The sequence below is a fragment of the Heptranchias perlo genome, chromosome 6 (genome assembly GCF_035084215.1).
Source record: "Heptranchias perlo isolate sHepPer1 chromosome 6, sHepPer1.hap1, whole genome shotgun sequence".
Lineage (NCBI taxonomy): Eukaryota > Metazoa > Chordata > Chondrichthyes > Hexanchiformes > Hexanchidae > Heptranchias > Heptranchias perlo.
In genome coordinates, this window is record NC_090330.1 from 18,057,412 (window position 1) to 18,074,954 (window position 17,543).

Below are 17,543 nucleotides of genomic sequence, written 5' to 3' on the forward strand. Positions count from 1 at the left end.
CTGACTGCTGAAGTGTTCCCCGACTGGGAGGGAACCCTCCTGTCTGGCGATTGTTGCGCGGTGTCCGTTCATCCGTTGTCGCAGTGTCTGCATGGTCTCGCCAATGTACCATGCTCCGGGGCATCCTTTTCTGCAGCGTATGAGGTAGACAACGTTGGCCGAGTCACAGGAGTATGAACCATGCACCTGGTGGGTGGTGTCCTCTCGTGTCATGGTGGTATCCATCTGCCCAGGTATGTCCTGTTCATTAAAAGCAGGACCAATCCAATCTGACCAATTACTGCCCCATCAGTCTACTATCAATCATCAGCAAAGTGATGGAAGGTGTCATCGACAATGCTATCAAGCGGCACTTACTCACCAATAAACTGCTCACCGATGTTCAGTTTGGGTTCTCAATGATGGCAGAGTCCGGCATGTGAGTGCAAAAGACAAGGCTGAAGCGTTTGCAACCATCTTCAGCCAGAAGTGCCGAGTGGATGATCCATCTCGGCCTCCTCCCAATCTCCCCACCATCACAGAAGCCAGTCTTCAGCTAATTCGATTCACTCCACGCGATAAGAAACGGCTGAGTGCACTGGATACAGCAAAGGCTATGGGCCCCAACAACATCCCGGCTGTAGTGCTGAGGACTTGTGCTCCAGAACTAGCCAAACTGTTCCAGTACAGCTACAACACTGGCATCTGTCCGACAATGTGGAAAATTGCCCAGGTATGTCCTGTTTATTAAAAGCAGGACCAATCCAATCTGACCAATTACTGCCCCATCAGTCTACTATCAATCATCAGCAAAGTGATGGAAGGTGTCGTCGACAATGCTATCAAGCGGCACTTGCTCACCAATAAACTGCTCACCGATGCTCAGTTTGGGTTCTGCCAGGACCATTCAGCTCCAGACACCATTACTGCCTTGGTCCAAACATGGACAAAAGAGCTGAATTCCAGAAATGAGGTGAGAGTGACTGTCCTTGACATCAAGGCAGCATTTGACTGAGTGTGGCACCAAGGAGCCCTAGTAAAATTGAAGTCAATGGGAATCAGGGGGAAAACTCTCCAGTGGCTAGAGTCATACCTAGCACAAAGGAAGACGGTAGTGGTTGTTGGAGGCCAATCATCTCAGCCCCAGGACATTGCTGCAGGAGTTCTTCAGGGCAGGGTCATAGGCTCAACCATCTGCAGCTGCTTCATCAACGACCTTCCCTCCATCATAAGGTCAGAAATGGGGATGTTCAAGACTGAGATCAATGGATATTTGGACACTAAGGGAATTACAGGATATGGGGATAGGGCGGGAAAGTGGAGTTGAAGTCGAAGATCAGCCATGATCTTATTGAATGGCGGAGCAGGTTAATGGGGCCATATGGCCTACTCCTGCTCCTATTTCTTATGTTCTTATATTCAATGAACTGAAGCAATGGCTCGTTGAATTTTTTGGCAGAGGGTTCTTCCAGGCTCCTGGCATTGCGAGGACGGCAATGATAACTTGTATACTAGAGATGAGTGAAGGTTTCGAGATGCAGTCATAGAATCATAGAAAGGTTACAGATCGGAAGGAGGCCATTTGGCCCATCGAGTCCGCGCCGGCTCTATGCAAGAGCAATCCAGCTAGTCCCACTCCACCGCCGTTTCCCCATATTGCAATTTTTTTCCATTCAAGTACTTATCCAGTTCCCTTTTGAAGGCCACGATTGAATCTGCCTCCACCACCCCCTCGGGCAGTGCATTCCAGATCCCAACCACTCACTGTGTAAAAAAAGTTTTTCCTCATGTCACCTTTGGTTCTTTTGCCAATCACCTTAAATCTTTGTCCTCTGGTCCTTCAGTCTTCTGACACAATAATCATTCTCCTTTTATTTTGCTGGCCGTGGGTAAATGTGTGGTTCCCATGCACTTTTTATTTCGTCTTTCAGGCTGTATACACTTTCATCCTTGCTTGAATAAAATCTAAATGATTTTTTTGGTTGGCTTCTCACCTCGCTGCATCATTGAGGCATTATCTTTTCCATATGACACAACTTTGTAAGAAGGTTTTCCGAAATGACGCATCAACAATTGTTAAGAGCCCAGAAATTTTATGCAGCAGCTGGATTTCCTGAAGATCAAGAATGACCATGTCAAATAAAACTAAGAAAACCTTGCCATGCATATCAGTCTTAAGGTATTCCACTCCATCAACCCTGAAGCAAAGAATATCAAAATGCTCTTTACTGCTGAATTGCCTGCGACTATAACCTTCAGGTTTCATTCACTGGAATTGGAAATGGACCTTCAGCAGTTTGCTTCAGTGAAAGATATCCTGGCATTGGTACAATGTTGCACAGCCATTGATCAAAAAGAACTTTACATATTGAAGTATGAACTTTGCTTATTGTCTTCCTTTCTGTTTCATATGGCATTGTTCACAACCAATGCTTAGTAATTGTGATTTATTATGTTTACCTCGTGTTATATGAAATAACGACATAATATTATGAACATTAATGCAATGTCAAAATAATATGGAGGAGAAATATTTCCTATTTTGTTTACTATAGAAACATTTTGAGGTTTTGGACAGCTTAAAGATGACTGAAGCAAATATGAGAAATGAAGTGTCAAATTGTCTACTTTGTGTTTAAAGTGTGTGCATCTATGTTTGCACCATACTATTTTTTTCTTCTTGTCACTGTATTTCTCACTCAATACTGCACATTTGATCCCAAGTGGAGGATTGTGTGACCCTGTCATAGAAGTAGCAGCTGAGAAAAGAGTTCCATCAACAGGTGGATCATCAATATATAGACACAGCAACTTCAGCACTAGTCAATGTCTCTGCATCAGGACAAAGATGTCTTGTAACCAGCTACTTGCAATTGGAGCCATTTGCTAAGCAGAATCAACATCCTGCGTTGATGTCCCAAGCTTTGTCCCAAGTTGTTTAATGCAATCAACCAACAGGCTGAAATTATTATGCATTGATTTCCAATCACAACCAAATTTACCTGATAAAAAATTTGCAAGTTCTTCCCCTCTTATCTCATTATGCAGCTCACTTCAAGGGTCGCAATCATTTGTAAAATGGCCACTGGTTTTTATTCCCCCTCACCTTCCAAATTTTTTCCCTTACCCTTCCTCTCCTGCAGGCAGCAACACACTGCGTTATGGTCCCACAAGTGCTGGTGACCGCCACTATCTCGCCCACATTGCCATTCTGCATGAACAAGTGTGGACAGTAAAGCCTGGATCTTCCAATCAACTTTATATTTTAATGCCGATCAGGGAATCTGGGCTTACGTGTCATGGGAAGGAGATACTGTTCAATTCTGGAGGCCATCACAGCGTTCAACAGCTGGGAAAGAGCCCATCACCTTCCTCAATCAACATTTACACACATTTCCAGCAGAGGTTATTCAATAATGATCAGATAATGACAACTTGAACAATATTCCCCTTTCTAAGCTGATGACACTGGAACTTGTACTGCTGGCCTTGCTGAGTTCATCTATCTGTAAGGTTCCTGCTCCTGTCTGGGCTTAGACATCTACTTAGACACGGTACCAGAACACTTGGATAAAACTGGGGAAAAAAAGAGAAATTGTATTTTCTGAACCAAATCTCCAACAATATCTGATCATAATTCCATTAGTTTTAAGATAGCTATGGAGAAGGATAGGTCTGGCCCAAAAGTTAAAATTCTAAATTGGGGAAAGGCCAATTTTGATGGTATTAGACAGGAACTTTCAGAAGTTGATTGGGAGAGTCTGTTGGCAGGCAAAGGGACGTCTGGTAAGTGGGAGTCCTTCAAAAATGTGTTAACCAGGGTTCAGGGTAAGCACATTCCTTATAAAGTAAAGGGCAAGGCTGGTAGAAGTAGGGAACCTTGGATGACTCGGGAGATTGAGGCCCTAGTCAAAAAGAAGAAGGAGGCATATGACATGCATAGGCAGCTGGGATCAAGTGTATCCCTTGAAGAGTATAGAGATTGCCGGAGTAGAGTTAAGAGAGAAATCAGGAGGGCAAAAAGGGGACATGAGATTGCTTTGGCAGATAAGGCAAAGGTGAATCCAAAGAGCTTCTACAAATACATAAAGGGCAAAAGAGTAACTAGGGAGAAAGTAGGGCCTCTGAAGGATCAACAAGGTCATCTATGTGCGGAACCACAAGAGATGGGTGAGATCCTAAATGAATATTTCACATCGGTATTTACGGTTGAGAAAGGCATGGATGTTAGGGAACTTGGGGAAATAAATAGTGATGTCTTGAGGAGTGTACATATTACAGAGAGGGAGGTGCTGGAAGTCTTAACGCGCATCAAGGTAGATAAATCTCCGGGACCTGATGAAATGTATCCCAGGACGTTATGGGAGGTTAGGGAGGAAATTGCGGGTCCCCTAGCAGAGATATTTGAATCATCCACCGCTACAGGTGAGGTGCCTGAAGATTGGAGGGTAGCAAATGTTGTGCCTTTGTTTAAGAAGGGCGGCAGAGAAAAGCCTGGGAACTACAGACCGGTGAGCCTGACATCTGTAGTGGGTAAGTTGTTAGAGGGTATTCTGAGAGACAGGATCTACGGGCATTTGGAGAGGCAGGGACTGATTAGGAACAGTCAGCATGGTTTTGTGAGAGGAAAATCATGTCTCACGAATTTGATTGAGTTTTTTGAAGGGGTAACCAAGAAGATAGATGAGGGCTGTGCAGTAGACGTGGTCTACATGGACTTTAGCAAAGCCTTTGACAAGGTACCGCATGGTAGGTTGTTACATAAGGTTAAATCTCACGGGATCCAAGGTGAGGTAGCCAATTGGATACAAAATTGGATTGACGACAGAAGACAGAGGGTGGGTGTAGAGGGTTGTTTTTCAAATTGGAGGCCTGTGACCAGCGGTGTGCCTCAGGGATCGGTGCTGGGTCCGCTGTTATTTGTTATTTATATTAATGATTTGGATGAGAATTTAGGAGGCATGGTTAGTAAGTTTGCAGATGACACCAAGATTGGTGGCATCGTGGACAGTGAAGAAGGTTATCTAGGATTGCAACGGGATCTTGATAAATTGGGCCAGTGGGCCGATGAATGGCAGATGGAGTTTAATTTAGATAAATGTGAGGAGATGCATTTTGGGAGATCGAATCGGGCCAGGACCTACTCCGTTAATGGTAGGGCGTTGGGGAGAGTTATAGAACAAAGAGATCTAGGAGTACAGGTTCATAGCTCCTTGAAAGTGGAGTCACAGGTGGATAGGGTGGTGAAGAAGGCATTCAGCTTGCTTGGTTTCATTGGTCAGAACATTGAATACAGGAGTTGGGATGTCTTGTTGAAGTTGTACAAGACATTAGTTAGGCCACACTTGGAATACTGTGTACAGTTCTGATCACCCTATTATAGAAAGGATATTATTAAACTAGAAAGAGTGCAGAAAAGATTTACTAGGATGCTGCCGGGACTTGATGGTTTGACTTATAGGGAGAGGTTAGATAGACTGGGACTTTTTTCCCTGGAGAGTAGGAGGTTGAGGGGTGATCTTATACAAGTCTATAAAATAATGAGGGGCATAGATAAGGTAGATAGTCAAAATCTTTTCCCAAAGGTAGGGGAGTCTATAACGAGGGGACATAGATTTAAGGTGAGAGGGGAGAGATACAAAAGGGTCCAGAGGGGCAATTTTTTCACTCAAAGGGTGGTGAGTGTCTGTAACGAGCTGCCAGAGGCAGTAGTAGAGGCGGGTACAATTTTGTCTTTTAAAAAGCATTTGGACAGTTACATGGGTAAGATGGGTATAGAGGGATATGGGCCAAGTGCAGGAAATTGGGACTAGCTTAGTGGTATAAACTGGGCGACATGGACATGTTGGGCCGAAGGGCCTTTTTCCATGTTGTAAACTTCTATGATTCTATGAATCTATAATAGCAGAGCAAACACAGAAGTTGGTGTCACCTGCAGTTTAAGACTGAAGATTGGTTTCTGAACTAGTAAAAGGGTGAAGCTACCTTCTCTCTCTCTTCCTTGTGAATCCTGACCTCTACATAAACTTAGTCATTAAATTTTTACGCAGAACTGGCTGCAGACTCTCCCGACCTTTTAACTCTAAGGTCACTCTGCGCTAAATCAACAGTAGTGGTCCCTGAACTTTCAGCATCATTCCTGTACTTCTCATTCTGTGATGAAATTAAAAAGTAACATGATGTCCGCCATTAAGGAGACAGTGGTGGTGGTGGATTGAATTTGAAGATGCAGATCTTTGTGAAAACCCAGAATGAGGAAAACGATAACCCTTGGGGTTGAACCCTCAGGTAAAGCTTAAGATTCAGGACAAGGAAGGTATTCCCCCTGATCAGCAGTGACTGATCATTGCTGGCAAACAGTTGCAGGATGGCCATACTCTCTCTGGCTACAACATCCAGAAGGAGTCAACCCTGCACCTTGTCCCGAGACTTTGTGGTGGTGGCAAGGAGAGGAAGAAGAAGTCTTACACCACTCCAAAGAAGAACCTGACATAACAGTAAGAAGGTCAAGCTAGCTGTCCTTAGATATTACAAGGTTGATGAGTATGGCAAAATCTATTGTCTGCAGCATGAGTGCCCTCCTGAGGAGTGTGGTGCTGGTGTGTTCATGGCCTGTCATTTCAACAGGCTATACTGTGGGGAGTGCTGTCTGACATACTGGTCTCAATTCTGAAACGGTGGCAGGTTAGCAGCGGGGGTGGTGGTGAAGGTGCGCATGGCAATTTAAGCAACTGGCAGAGCATGGAGGAGCATAGCCATGTACACAAACCTTTACATTTCAGCTCAAGGTCACAGCATTAGTAAGGACCACACTACCTCAGTTTCTGCTCAAGAGGAATTAAAAAGGCAAACCATTCCCCATGACTCTTCAAAGGGAATCTAACTCAAGACTCAAGCCTCTTCCCAATTGAATCAAGAGCATTAAAGAAAAAAGCTGCATACAACTGTAATCCAAAGTAAAATGGACTGGTAAAAAGAGCTCATTCTTGCTGGCTACACGTGCCAAACTATGATAAATGTACTGACGATATCACATTCCTAAATTCCTTTAGGTAGAAAGCTTGTATCCTGTGTCTGCATCTCTGGTATAAATCATTGTTAGGACAGAACAGTCAGGGTGACTCACTTTGTTTTTTTATATAAATGTGAAAGTACTGGAAATTCCTAACATATTTCTGTCCTATTTATAGAAATACCAGGATATGAAAAATATGTCGGTCACAATCACATCTTTACTATTATCCTTTTTCACTCATGAGCAAGATGGTCATTATTGTGGTTAAAGGAAAGACTAAGTCTAGAAATCCAATCACGCCCGGAATCTACTGCACGTGCCTGTTACTATTGACTCAGGCAGCACGTAAACGAGTGAAGTGCTAGAGCATTCGAAAATTGAAAACGGGTCCTGCAAGTAGCGCAGATCAATAATTTAAATAAAATGTTATGCTCTTTAAATAAACCAGACGTGCGCTCCCGACGACAATGCATCCACCTTAACCAATATGGCGGGCAGAACACTCCCGGCTGGGAATTTGCACGCGCTTCCTGCCAGCCATTTTGGGACCTTTGTAGGCCGGTTAACTCCTGAAAAACGGGTGCTGTTCAGCTGAAATTCAAGGTCAGGTCTTCCAAGCCCACGGTGATTCCATTTCTAATTGTTCATGTGGCCTGGTTGCAGACATTTCAGTGGGGAATGTACAGCAAAACGGAATACCAACAATGCTGAATGTTTGGCCTTAGATTTGCAGTTGATGTGATCACCACAAATGGAATGAGAAACTCTGGGTGAGGCATTCCGGGAAATTCTGCAAACCTTACACACTCAGAATACAGAAACGCGGTTAAAAGCTCTGTCCGGCTGTTGTGAGGTGAAAATCTCACTCAAAGCTCAGGCTTTTGAGACAGGATGAGGCCTTGAAGTAAAAACTTTAAAGAAGATATTAAAAGACACAAAAGAGAATGCAATACGTAAATTTAATCATACTGTTGTGAAATATGTCATTTTGACATTCTGATTGTGTCGAAAACTTGATTTTGGACAATAGAAATGGTTTGATTGATTCATCAACAAACCATGTTGGCGAAATGTTTACATATGGTTTCCCCATTATGAAGTGTTGACATGTTTTGATAGAGATTTCTCCCCTCCTCTCCTGAAGGCATTGACTCCTTGCTGGGATATACTACTATGGGCACCACTAGCAACATTTAGGTGCCTGGCCTATAGGTGACCTATGTCAATGACCATCAGTAGGTGTTCAACTGGAAGAGCATTAGAGATCCTGTCTTAACCTGACATCCACAGATGTGATGGTTAACTCTGTGCTTGAACTTCTGTGCGCAGGTCAGAGTTCGAGTCAGTGACACTGTCTGTGAGAGAGTTCCACAAGGAAGAATATGATCTGTGAAGCTACACCATCGGTATTCTGTGTGGACTTTTTGGATTGATAAAGAATGTTGGCGTTCAACTGCACCAGCTCTTGTGTTCTTGGCATAAACATGGCGATTTGGGTTGTGTGTTTTCAAATCCAGTCATAGGGCTCGATTTTAGAAGGGATGCGGGTTGGCAGTGTGGGGGGGGGGGGGGTTGTCGACTGGGTGCGTGGGTAACGCGCCCAGTGAATTCCGGGTGCTCCACACGCGATCGCAGCCTAATTGAAGGCACTTACCTTGGCTTCCGGGTTTCGCGCTGGTAAGCTACGCAGTGGGCGGACTGCGCAGTTGCATCATAGGCTGTCAGCTGGAGGAGCCCTATTTAAAGGGGCAGTCCTCCACTGACTGATGCTGCAGAAAGGAGCCAAAATTACAGCATGGAGCAGCCCAGGGGGAAGGCTGCTCCCAGGTTAATGATGCCTCACTCCAGGTCCTACTGGATGGGGTGAGGAGGAGGAGGACAGAGATCTTCTCCCCAGCGGACGGTAGGAAGTGGCCTGCCTCTGCCACCACGAAGGCCTGGCTCGAGGTGGCAGAGGAGGTCACCTGCACCACCAACATATCGCCCACCTGCATACAGTGCAGGAGGCGCTTCAATGACCTAAGTAGGTCAGCCGAAGTGAGTACACTTACTCATTCCCCTACACTCCGTCTGCCACATTACCGCCCCCACCCCACATCTCCTTCTGCACTGCCAACACTACTCTGTCACATCACCCCTCACACCCACTCAAAGCTCATCCTCATCTTACCTGCACTTACTCACCTCGCCAGTACTCATCCCACCACTACCACTCAACCCAATCCTCATACAATCTCATGGCTCCGGCTCATACTCACCCTCTGATGCATCTCTTTCACGGTCAGCCTCACTCAACCTGCCACTACCTGTGCTGCAGCCACAGGGCATTGCATCACATATGTGTAGTAGGAAGAGTAAGGCAAATGTGTCATTAACATGAAGGGGATACACAAGGGTGTTTGAAGGTTTGTCATGATTTTTACTTATATTTGATTTCTGATCTACTCACATAAAATATTATATTAGCACCACTACTGTCACGTCTTTGCAAATCTTGTCTGGTTTGTGCAATAATGCCCTTTCCTGAGGATCACCATGAAGATCCACACCTGATGCCCCCCATTGTGTCACTGCAGAGTGGGTGTAGGTGTATTTGCAGGGCTCTTTTGTGCAGATGACTGAGAGACGTCGGCGATGTCCCCGGTGGCACCCTGGAAGGATGCGGAGGCGAAGTTGTTGAGGGCAGTGGTGACTTTGACAGCGACAAGTAAGAAGATGGTGCTCGGGCCAGCCGGGAGCAGCTCGGCATGAAGGAGGCTGTAGATGTCCACGACTACATGTCGAGTGACTCTGAGCCTCCGTGTGCACTGCTGCTCAGAGAGGTCCAGGAAGCTGAGCCTCGGTTTGTAGACCCTGTGGCGAGGGTAGTGCCTTCTGCAATGCATCTCTCTCTGCGGTTGCCCTCCCTCCTGCTGTGCAGGTGGATGTGTCACAGCACTGTGTTGTGGAGCTCCACATGTCAGAGGTGGACGGCGTGGATGGCGAGGCTGGTGATGCTGTTCGCCCTCCGAGGAGGTCATGACTGCAGCTACGGCGGCTCCCATCCGGAAGATGTACGTTTGAGGGGGTCCGCAAGGTAGGTAAATGTGTCTGCACACCGGGGCTGAGGTTGCAAGTTTGTGAATTTTATTGTTAGGAGGAGGGTGGTGGAGGCCAAACTTTGTCCAAAGTGACAGAGTGGCCTCCTGTAATGAGTGAGGTTCTCCCCCCACCACCTGTCAAATGGATCTTTGCAGCTGCCACAGGCTGGTGGCTGCAACACGTCCATTTCAACTGGGAGTGTTTCCCCCAGTACGGGAGACACGCTCAGTTGAGTTGAAAATCCCACCCCTCCTAAAATATCCTACAAATCAGGTCTGCAAACAACCTGAACTATGTAATTAATTGGTTTAAGTGGGATTCCGCCGGCTTTAATTGCCGGTGGGAGTCCCGCATGCGGGGGCTGCACGCGCATCTTAGCGCGTCATTGGGGAACCCGGAAGTGGGTGGGTTGGAGCCGGGCTCCGGACCCGCCGCGGGAATCTCCAATTTGCGCAGCCCCCCGGCCATGAACCCGCCGTCTCGGACGTCCGAAAATCGAGCCCATAGTCTTGCAGAGGACTAAAAGCCCAGACATACATCTCTCTGATACTGTAGATGATAAACTCTGGCATAGACAAGCCCTTTCGTACCAAGTCCATTACTCTGCATAACTTTGAACTATAGTGAGTCCAGGTCCAAGAGAAGAGTTTCCTCTGCAGCTTGCCAAACATGGATACAGCTGTTTGCAATACAGAGAACTCCCATATTGCTGTAGCTGTTTATTTTCAAAAATAGAATAGTCAAGTTTTTATTCACATCAGAAATTTTATTTTAAAATTAGGCATTTCAATATATTCAAGTAAACACTTTCTATTTTCAGCTAATGTCACTTATTGAGTGTCTCACATAAACCAGCAAGTACTGCTCTTTCATAACCTTATATAGGTCACTGGTGAGACCATATTTGGAATACTTTGTATGTAGTTCACCTTCAGAGGGTCAATACTATGTTGAAGAGAGTTCAGAAAAGGGCAGCATGTATTATTCCAGGAAATAGTATTTTAAGTTTATGAAGAAAGTCTTACAGAATTCAACTTGTTTTCATTTGAGAAAAGAAAACTAAGAGACAAAAACACATCAGTTTTAACATGCTGAAAGAAATGACTGTGTGGATACAGACAGGTTATTTAACTTCAAAAACTTGAATTTCTATTGCGTTCCTCAAATGCAGGAAGACGTCTCATATGCTTTACATTCAGGAGGGAAATAAATGGTGGACATCAAGCAGGAGGGGGAAACAACAACAACTTGCATTTATATAGCGCCTTTAATGTAGTAAAACGTCCCAAGACGCTTCACAGGACCGTTATCAAACAAAATTTGACAACGAGCCACATAAGGAGATAGTAGGACAGGTGACCAAAAGCTTGGTCAAAGAGGTAGGTTTTAAGGAGCATCTTAAAGGAGGAGAGAGAAGTAGAGAGGCGGAGAGGTCTAGGGAGTGAATTCCAGAGCCGAGGGCCTAGGCAGCCGAAGGCACAGCCGTCAATGGTGGAGCAGTTAAAATCGGGGATGCACAAGAGGCCAGAATTAGAGAAGCGCAAAGACCTCGGAGGGTTGTAGGGCTGGAGGAAGTCACAGAGATAGGGAGGGGTGAGGCCATGGAGGGATTTGAAAACAAGGATGAGAATTTTAATATTGAGGCATTGTAGGTCAGTGCACACAGGGATGATGGGTGAACAGGACTTGGTGCGAATTGGGATACGGGCTGCATGGTTTTGGATGAGCTCAAGTTTATGGAGGGTGGAAGATTGGAGGCCAGCCAGGAAAGCCAAGATTAAAATAGAAAGCCAAGGTTGCGAACGGTCTGTTTTAGCCTCAGAAAGTGACCGGGGAGAGGGATGGAGTGTGTGGCTAGGGAACAGAGTTTAAGGCAGGGACCAAAGACAATAGCTTCGGTCTTCCCAATATTTAGTTGGAGGAAATTTTTGCTCATCCAGTACTGGATATCGGACAAGCAGTGTGACAGATGAGAGACAGTGGAGAGGTTGAGAGAAGTGGTGGTGAGGTAGAGCTGGGCGTCGTCAGCATACACGTAGAACCTGACGTTATGTTTTCGGATGTGTCGCCGAGGGGCAGCATATAGATGAGAATTAGGAGGGGGCCAAGGATACATCCTTGGGGGACTCCAGAGGTAACGGTGCAGGAGCAGGAAGAAAAGCCATTGCAGGTGATTCTCTGGCTACAACTAGATAGATAAGAATGGAACCGGGTGAGCGCATTCCACCCAGTTGGATTACAGAGGAGGGACGTTGGAGGAGGGTGGTGTGGTCAACTGTGCCAAAGGCTGCAGAGAGATCGAGAAGGAGGAAGAGGGATAGTTTACCACGGTCACATAGGATGTTATTTGTGACTTTGACGAGGGCTGTTTTAGTACTGTGGCAGGGGCGGAAACCTGATTGGGAGGAGAAATGGAGAGGGTTAAGGTGGTGGAGCAAAGGCATGGTTGAAAAGAAAGCTTTGAGAGGATTTTTAAAAACAGGATGATCGGTGACAAGTTGGAGGGAGCTATGCAGGGAGTTCCAGATGGCAGAAGCACAGTAGCTGAATGCCTGACTGTAAAAGGTAGATTGGAGTCAAGAGGAGGAGAGGAGCTCCCCCGACTCCACAATGATCAGTCTCGTGCTCCCCCCAATGCCACTCCTACCCCCCTCCTGGGACTTACCTTAGAGATGTTCCCGGCGAGGCAAGCGACCTTATATATGCAACAATGTAAAATGTGCGAGCTGTCTGTGGATGTGAGACAGGGACTGGCAACTCGCATAAAAATGTTAAGGAGGCCCAAGGAACAATTTTGAGCCAGCTTTGGACCTCCGGTTATAGCGTACGCGTTTGGTGCGCAGTTGGTTCCGAAAATGGTTTGACACTGGTACCATTATTACTGTACATGCTATGTTAGCTGAGAAAATAAAATCCTCTTGGGTCTAGGCAAAAATACAGAGTGGAACTTTCAACTTTGGCGGGGCCACAAAACGGAGGGGGGGGAGGGGGGGGTAGTGGATCAGTCGCCTGTTATACACTCCGCTCGATTATCCTTTCTCTTTTAGTTAGTGGAGAGGAACATCAGGTGGGATGTATAATGGGCGTTCGATCTGCTACTGCCCATTTTATGCCCCCACTGAAGTTGGAAGTTCCGTCCACTGTATCTTAGAAAGAGGGGGGTGTGCACGGGACATGAATCTCCGAAGTGGGGCTCAGCAAAAAAAGTTTGGGAACATCTTCATTAAATAATTATTACTTATTGATCACATTTCCTATTTTTAGTCCCAGTATGTAATACTTTGCTGCTATTCGTGTTTTCTCTTTCCATTTTCTTCTCTTTTCTCTCCCCCCTTTCCTGAAGGCGGTGACAAGGTCTGGGAGACAGTTCCACAGGCACATACAGCTCTTTGATACTTCACCACAGGATGCCTCACAGCGCGCGCACACACACACACACACACACACACACACACAGTCACACATTACTTTCTAGTAAGACAGTGGATCATTAGTAGAAACCATGGCAGAATTTTCCGCTTCCTTGCTCCAGGGCACCAATTTTAAGACCTCACCCCCCCCAGGGCACCAATTTTAACACCTCACTACCACCCAGCTGAGGTCAGTCAGTACAAATCAGGGATTGAATCTAGGGCTTACCTGGTCTGACCACATCATACAGCACAGTTACCCACTGAGACATGACATGGCACAGTTCTCAGTGTTACGTGTCCTCTCATTCAGGATAATGTCCAGCTGGTAAATGTCGGTAGACCACTTTGAACAATATTCTTCATCTTAAAATATTCTCTTTTTCAAATCAATTTGGAGATATTGCACTCGCAATAGTTTCATCAAGGTCATTAATAAATATGTACAGTGAGGGCTCCAGGACAGATCCCAGGGAGACTCCAGTGGCCACAGCTGCCTTATTCACATTTATAAACAGCCTTCTCTCTGCTTTTTTCTAACCAATTAGTAATCCAATTTACATCTTGGATTATCGAAAACTTCAACTTTAAATAAAAGTCCCTTAAGAAGGATACAATTAAATACTTTCAAAAACTTAAAAGGAAAAGATTTCCGCATATGGCCACTATGTGTAGCAGAATGATAAATGCGTTCTTTATAAGTGTGTTTACGATTTCACTACATGCAGCACACAAAGGAAATCTTTCTCCAAGATTTTCAATATCTACAATGGTCTAATTCACCATAATTTGCAAGACATTAAAATTGCATCCCCTTCCACGTGGGTAACAAGATCGAGAGTCCATAGATATGAGATTAAATGTGAGACATCTAGAACAGAGGGCAGGAGAAACTTCTTTACACAGAGTTGTGAGGCTGTAGAATTCACTTCCAGGGTAAGTGGTTGAGGTAGAAACTGTATCAACATTTAAGATTATATTGGATAGGTGGATAAAGGAAAAGGGATTGAAGGGATATGGGAAAGGCGGGGGAGAGGTAAATGTGATTAGAACTATTTGCATACGTTCAGAGTAAATGCCGACACGGTCTGGTTGGGCCGAATGGCCAGTTTCCGTGTTATAACTTCTCTATATTTCTATGTATAGGACAACAGCAAAGCCCTACCTCAGGCAATGTTAGGCACAAACAGAGAATAAATCAGTACAAGATCCAGGAGGGTTTTCTCTGTAGAGATATCATTCTTCAAGTTCTTTTGGCAGGGATTATATGTGCAGGGATATCAATATAACAGAAGTCTGAGAGCACAGTTTGTACAGAGTGCTGTAGTTCATATTTTTGATACAGGCATGGTGAAAATATCGACCCTATATCCAGCATCAAACTCGTAATGCTATAGCAACCTTGACAATGCTGCTTTTATAACAGCACTTGTTTAGGTCAGATGCCAGGAGACCAATGTCCATGAGGCAGCTCCGATTTTAAATTTATCAAATCCAGATCCCTTATCCCAGCCGTAGAACCCAATTAGACAACGGTCTCCTAAAATCCCACCTAAACAAGCACCAGTACAAAAGCTGCTTGTAAACAGTAGACTTACTGTTATAGAAAGTGAATAAAAGTGCAACGAGAACTGGGAGGCAGGAATCTTTAGGCCAACTGCAAAGGGAGTAATTATCTTAAAAATAATAAAAATGAAGTAATAATTTTCAAATATCTTAATATACAGAATTTGAGTGATAACTTTTGAGCATCATACTAAAATTAGACCCAGTTTTTCTGATAACTTTGGGAAGTTGACCTGGTTCCTTGGTGGTCTATATGGTTTAGTTTCACACCGGGCAGTTAATTGTGCAACGGAGCTAGCTGATCTCAGCCAGGGTTGCAGTAAGAGGTGCAAAATTGGCCTCAATCCCCAAGAGCTGGAAAGGGGGGAAAAAATGGACATGTAATTATAGATTTGTTCTTTTTCATTCTTGGAATATGGGCGTCGCTGGCAAGGCCAGCATTTATTGCCCAACCCAAGTTGCCCTTGAGAAGGTGGTGGTCAGTCGCCTTCTTGAACCACTGCAGTCCGTGTGGTGAAGGCACTCCCACAGTGCTGTTAGGTGGGGAGTTCCTGGATTTTGACCCAACGATGATGCAGGAACGGCGATGTATTTCCAAGTCAAGATGATGTGTGACTTGGAGGTGATGGTGTTCCCATGCACCTGCTGCCATTGTCCTTGTTGGTGGTCGAGGTCGTTCAAAACATTACTTAAGCGAACCATTGGGCGTGGATCCTGTGTGACTGTGACCTTGGTAAACTATCCCTCTTCATCTTTCTCGACTTGTCTGCAGCCTTTGACACGGATGACCACACCATCCTCCTCCAACATCTCTCCTCCGTCGTCCAGCTGGTGGGACTGCTCTCGCCTGGTTCCATTTTTATCTATCTAGTCATAGCCAGAGAATCACCAGCAATGGCTTCTCTTCCCGCTCCCGCACCGTTACCTCTGGAGTCCCCCAAGGATCTATCCTTGGCCCCCTCCTATTTCTCATCGACATGCTGCCCCACGGCGACATAATCCGAAAACACGTCAGATTCCACATGTACACTGGCAACACCCAGCTCTTCCTCACCACCACCTCCCTCGACCCCTCCACTGTCTCTCATTTGTTACACTGCTTGTCCAACGTAGAGGATGAGCAGAAATTTCCTCCAACTAAATATTGGGAAGACTGAAGCCATTGTCTTCGGTCCCTGCCACAAATTCCGTTCCCTAGCCACTGACTCCATTCCTCTCCCTGGCCACTGTCTGAGGCTGAACCAGATCGTTCGCAACCTTGGCTTCTTATTTGACCCTGAGATGAGCTTCCGACGTCACATCTGCACCATCACCAAGAACGCCTACTTCCACCTCTGTAAAATCGCCCGTCTCCATCCCTGCCTCAGCTCATCTGATACTGAAGCCCTCACTCCCATGCCTTTGTTACCTCTAGACTTAACTATTCCAATGCTCTCCTGGCCGGCCTCCCATCATCCACCCTCCATAAACTTGAGCTCATCCAAAACTCTGCTGCCCGTGTTCTAACACGCACCAAGTCCCGTTCACCCATCAACCCCGTGCTCGCTGACCTACATTGGCTCCCAGTCTGGCAAAACCTCAATTTTAAAATTCTCATCCTTGTTTTCAAATCCCTCCATGGTCTCGCCCCTCCCTATCTCTGTAACCTTCTCCAGCCCTACAACCTCCGAGGTCTCTGCGCTCCTCTAATTCTGGCCTCTTGCGCATCCCCGATTTTAATCGCTCCATCATTGGCGGCCGAGCCTTCAGCTGCCTTGGTCATAAACTCTGAAATTCCCTCCCTAAATCTCTGTGCCTCTCTCTCCTCCTTTAAGACACTCCTTAAAACCTACCTCTTTGGCCAAGCTTTTGGCCTGTCCTAATATCTGCTTATGCGACTCATTGTCAAATTTTGTTTGATAACGCTCCTGTGAAGCGCCTTGGGACGTTTTACTAGGTTAAAGGTGCTATATAAATGAAAGTTGTTGTTGTGGTGGTAAAGGGTTAAAATTCTCCCAATATTTCTAAGCCAGTAAAAAGCCACATTGGGAAATGGGAGTCTTTTGTCCAAACTGCAAATCGAAGACATGAATTCACACCCCATCGAAGGTGTCTTAATTCAAAGCACCTGGAGCTATGAAACCAGTCAGAATTTACAGCTTAAAGGTGCTTTTACATTGCCGAGTTTTCTGGTCCAGGTCTGGTTAGAGCAAACTCCATGCACCACTCTTCCTTTCCTCTTTTATATATTCAGCCTGAATACCAGCCTCAGCTGCGTAATTTGCAAACCCAGGGTATAAATGCATGGGACCTGCCTTTGCTGTTGTGGAATAGGAGGCTTTAACCAAACAGTAGATTGTAATCCTACTGACAGTTCCCTCCCAGATCCTGCTGTTTATACTTAGGAGTACAGCCAAGAGAGGACAAACACGCGTGTGCAGTCGGCAGCGCTCTGTAATTAAAAGCAATGTAAGACGCCTTCTACAAGGGCATGTTCCCTCCCTCCTGATCTG

The 17,543-nt window shown here is 45.6% G+C and overlaps 1 protein-coding gene and 1 pseudogene across 1 annotated transcript in view; one reads left to right on the plus strand and one right to left on the minus strand.

The window, feature by feature from the left end:
• LOC137322793 (rho guanine nucleotide exchange factor 17-like) overlaps positions 1-17,543 on the minus strand; it is a 395,934-nt gene that overhangs the window by 252,889 nt on the left and 125,502 nt on the right. The gene's annotated exons all lie outside the window — the stretch shown is intronic.
• LOC137322611 (ubiquitin-ribosomal protein eS31 fusion protein-like) lies at positions 6,206-6,652 on the plus strand (annotated as a pseudogene).